Source organism: Rhinopithecus bieti, unplaced genomic scaffold, assembly GCF_001698545.2.
Source record: "Rhinopithecus bieti isolate Rb0 unplaced genomic scaffold, ASM169854v2 scaffold_2254, whole genome shotgun sequence".
In the NCBI taxonomy this organism is placed as follows: domain Eukaryota; kingdom Metazoa; phylum Chordata; class Mammalia; order Primates; family Cercopithecidae; genus Rhinopithecus; species Rhinopithecus bieti.
Window position 1 is genome coordinate 4,696,126 of NW_016803982.1, and position 5,018 is coordinate 4,701,143.

The following is a 5,018-nucleotide window of genomic DNA, read 5'->3' on the forward strand; positions in this document are numbered from 1 at the left end:
AAATGTATATTTCATTTTAAATGTCCAGAAATAAATGCAAAAGCATACACAGGGCCAAAATAGCCATGATGAGTGATTTAAAGGTCTAGAAATCCTACTGAAAACCACTTTCCAGGAAAAGCTTCTGATAAATTCTAAACTTGCTTTGCTGATAATTTCATCTCCCAGATGCCAGTCAATTGGAAATCAGTGGTTGCGGTGAAAGACCGAGACCTTTGGGAGATGAGATGATGCTAGCCCTGGGGAATGCTGGGTGCCTGCAGCAAGATTTTCAGAAATGGGCTGGTTGAAATTTAACCCAAATAGGAAGCTGGTTGAAGATTGAGGAATATGTCATAGAAGCCACAAACTGGAAGAGCTTTGAGTCTCCCAAGGGACCTGGATGAGAACTAGCAATCCTCAGGCCCAGGGTGCTCCCTCCATTCCTCTGAGCTGCCTGGTTTCACATCTGTTCTCCTAAACGCCAGGGATTCGGGTGGAAGTGAGATGCTCCCAGGAGGTGCTCCCAGGGGAAACTGGTGAAGGGGTGTGGGAATGAGGAGCTCGGGAGTGTCAATGAGACCTCAGGGTGTGTGCTGCCTCAAGCAATGGAGCTGGACCTTTTCTCTTGCACACGAGCCAACTGAGGGTCACAGCCATGGGTAGGGGTGGGGCTGGAGGTAATGGGGAGAAGAGAAAACTCCTGGGGCTTCTCGCTGTCCATATGGGTGGGATGCCTGCAACACCCAAAGGCAATCTTCAGAAAGTCACTGGCGAGGGCCATGAATGACAGAGTTTGCAGAAACTGGGCTGTGAGCATGCACAGGGCTGGTGAACGAGAGCCGAGGAGATCTAGGCAGGGCAGCAGCTCTGTCTGCTAGGGCAACCCTGCTTCCTTCTCTCCATCTGCTTTGTTCTTCTCTGTCTCTGAAAACCAACTTCCTCTGCTACCTGCATGCATCTGGGCTTGCTTGCCTTTTTTTTTTTTTTTTTTTTTTTTTTTTTTTTTTTTTGAGACAGTCTCATTTTTTTGCCCGGGCTGGAGTGCACTGGTGCAATCTTGGCTCACTGCAACCTCCACCACCACGCCCAGTTAATTTTTGTATTTTTAGTAGAGATGAGGTTTCTCATGTAAATTCCTTGAAGAGATAGACTAATAGACTCTGAGTCAAGGTACATATTCCCAGGAAAGAAAATCTATTGGCTTGATTTGAACCAGATGTCTTTGCCCCAGTTCAACACCCTACTGTGACCAAGAAGCCAACGGTAGTTGCTAGAGCAACCATTGAGCCATCGAGTGCAGGGTTTCAGTGCGTGTGCGTGTGTGTGTGTGCACGTGTGCGTGCGTGTGTGTGCGAGCGTGCGTGCGCATGTGCGTGTGCGTGCGTGTGTGTGCGCGTGGGCGCGTGTATGTGCGTGTGCGTGTGTGTGCGTGTGCATGTGCGCGCGTGTGTGTGCACGTGTGCACGTGTGTGCGTGTGCGCGTGTGCTTGTGCGTGTGTGTGTGTTGCTATATCTGGGCAGAGGAATGGGCAAAACAACAGATCCTCAGAAAGCACCAGAATAGGCCTGGCCTGGTCCACTTGGAATTGGATCCCCTGCTCTGGGTTCAGGGAAGCAGATGTCAAAAATGTCCATGGGAGGCCAGGTGGTCAAAAATGTCCATGGTGGCTCACGCCTGTAATCTCAGCACTTTGGGAGACCGAGGCAGGCAGATAACCTGAGTTCGGGAGTTTGAGACCAGCCTGGCCAACATGGAGAAACCCCATCTCTACTAAAAATGCAAAACATTAGCCCGGCATGGTGGCGCATGCCTGTAAGCCCAGCTACTCGGGAGGCTGAGGTAGGAGAATCACTTGAACCTGGGAGGTGGAGGTTGAGGTGAGCCAAGATCTCACCATTGCACTCCAGGCTGGGCAACAAGAGTGAAACTCCATCTCAAAATAAATAAATAAATAAAAAGTCTGGCCAGGCGCGGTGGCTCATGCCTGTAATCCCAGCACTTTGGGAGGCCAAGGCGGGCGGATCACAAGGTCAGGAGATCGAGACCATCGTGGCGAACACGGTGAAACCCTGTCTCTACTAAAAATACAAAAAAATTAGCCAGGCGAGATGGTGGGTGCCTGTAGTCCCAGCTACTCGGGAGGCTGAGGCAGGAGAATGGCGTGAACCCGGGAGGCGGAGCTTGCAGTGAGCCGAGGTAGCACCACTGCACTCCAGCCTGGGCAACAGAGCGAGACTCCGTCTCAAAAAAAAAAAAGTCCAGGGAAAAGAAAAAGATCTCACTCCACTCCAAAGCTTAGTTGGCTCAAAAGGCACAAAGGCTTCACAAAAGCAAAATTCTGAAGAATCCATGATAAAATGACAAGCGATGCTCTTTTTTGAAAAAGAAATGGGAAGTTATCTAAAGACAGCAGGGTCATGCATGGGTGACACCACCAAGGACAGATGATAAACAATGGTGTACACAGAAGGAGGCACACAGAATCAAGTAAACAATGGTTATAGAACTGAACAAATAGTCCTGAGAACCCAAAGAACAAAATATTCAAGAGCTTATAAAAATAGATATATTTGAATAAGAAGAAGAATGAAGAGGTTACTCGCTGCTCACACCTGAGGATCATGTTCAGTGGTGAGTGTGGGGAAGCGGGCCTTAGCAGGCATATTGTTCAGTGGAAAAGGCAGTTTCTTTTTTTTTTTTTTCTTTGAGATGGAGTTTCGCTCTTGTTGCCCAGGCTCGAGTGCAGTGGTGCAATCTCAGCTCCCTGCAACCTCCGCCTCCCGGGTTCAAGCAATTCTCCTGCCTCAGCCTCCTGAGTACCTGCGATTACAGGCGCCCACCACCATGCCCAGCTAATTTTTGTATTTTTGGTAGAGACAGGGTTTCACCATGTTGGCCAGGCTGGTCTCAAACTCCTGACTTCAGGTGATCTGCCCACCTCGGCCTCCCAAAGTGTTGGGATTACAGGCATGAGCCACCATGCCCAGCCCGCCAGTGGAATGTTTGGTATACATGATTACATTTCTATTTATCCATTATCAATGAAGGGGTCTGGGTGTTAGATTTATTGGCTTTTTCTTCTCTAGGCCATTTNTCTCCCCGTGTCACCAGGCTGGAGTGCAGTGGTGCGTGATCTTGGCTCACTGCAACCTCTGCCTCCCAGGTTCAAACGACTCTGCTGTCTCAGCCTCCTGGGTAGCTGGGACTACAGGCATGTGCCACCACGCCCAGCTAATTTTTTTTTTTTTTTTTTTTTTTTTTTTTTTTGTATTTTTAGTAGATACGGGATTTCACCATGTTGGCCCAGATGGTCTCGACCTCTTGACCTTGTGATCCGCCCACTTCGGCCTCCCAAAGTGCTGGGATTACAGGCATGAGTCACCGCACGCAGCCCCAATATCTTCTTTTTGAGCATTTTAAAGAATCATTGGTGTCTTTTGGGTCTACCACCTCATTTCATTAAGAAGGATGCTGAAGCCTGGGAGGTGAGGGGACTTATTTGGAAATATGGCTTCTGGCAGGTCTAAGGGTGATTTATCTCATTTCTTTCTAGTTTTCTGTATGGATAATTGCTGCATAATGTGTTCTCTTTATAATGGAAACAGCTGCTCTATAGACAGAAAAGTCTATTAGGCAATATTACTTTTCATCGCAGCCAGGGAGGAACCTGATAATTAATATCCAATGAAATCCATGGCTTTTAGGAAAGAACAACAACAACAAAAACCCTTTAATCAGCCACAAAAATACTTTCAGTCAGGCTAGAGTAGAAGAAGGAAGAAGCACACATACCAAATAAGGAACGTGGGCTGGTTTTTTTTCTATAAATAGACTTTTGGATAAGTCTATTTATAGACTTATAAATAGAAAAAACATGTATATAAATATGTTTGGAACGGCAAAAGACATGAACTTCCCATTAAAAGAATATTTTAAAGCTGTTAATTATATTAAAATGCTGTTCTAGGACAAGAATAATACACACATACGTGATACAGATTTACTTATAAAATATGTATATTAAATTTATATTTATTTTATAAAAATAAATGTATATTTCATTTTTAAATGTCCAGAAATAAATGCAAAAGCATACACAGGGCCAAAAATAGCCATGATGAGTGATTTAAAGGTCTAGAAATCCTACTGAAAACCACTTTCCAGGAAAAGCTTCTGATAAATTCTAAACTTGCTTTGCTGATAATTTCATCTCCCAGATGCCAGTCAATTGGAAATCAGTGGTTGCGGTGAAAGACCGAGACCTTTGGGAGATGAGATGATGCTAGCCCTGGGGGAATGCTGGGTGCCTGCAGCAAGATTTTCAGAAATGGGCTGGTTGAAATTTAACCCAAATAGGAAGCTGGTTGAAGATTGAGGAATATGTCATAGAAGCCACAAACTGGAAGAGCTTTGAGTCTCCCAAGGGACCTGGATGAGAACTAGCAATCCTCAGGCCCAGGGTGCTCCCTCCATTCCTCTGAGCTGCCTGGTTTCACATCTGTTCTCCTAAACGCCAGGGATTCGGGTGGAAGTGAGATGCTCCCAGGAGGTGCTCCCAGGGGAAACTGGTGAAGGGGTGTGGGAATGAGGAGCTCGGGAGTGTCAATGAGACCTCAGGGTGTGTGCTGCCTCAAGCAATGGAGCTGGACCTTTTCTCTTGCACACGAGCCAACTGAGGGTCACAGCCATGGGTAGGGGTGGGGCTGGAGGTAATGGGGAGAAGAGAAAACTCCTGGGGGCTTCTCGCTGTCCATATGGGTGGGATGCCTGCAACACCCAAAGGCAATCTTCAGAAAGTCACTGGCGAGGGCCATGAATGACAGAGTTTGCAGAAACTGGGCTGTGAGCATGCACAGGGCTGGTGAACGAGAGCCGAGGAGATCTAGGCAGGGCAGCAGCTCTGTCTGCTAGGGCAACCCTGCTTCCTTCTCTCCATCTGCTTTGTTCTTCTCTGTCTCTGAAAACCAACTTCCTCTGCTACCTGCATGCATCTGGGCTTGCTTGCCTTTTTTTTTTTTTTTTTTTTTTTTTTTTT

General features: G+C 46.9%; 1 pseudogene; it reads left to right on the top strand.

Moving 5' to 3' along the window:
- Positions 1–1,349: 1,349 nt before the first annotated feature.
- Positions 1,350–5,018, top strand: part of LOC108521442 (dehydrodolichyl diphosphate synthase complex subunit NUS1 pseudogene) — a 16,639-nt pseudogene continuing 12,970 nt past the window's right edge.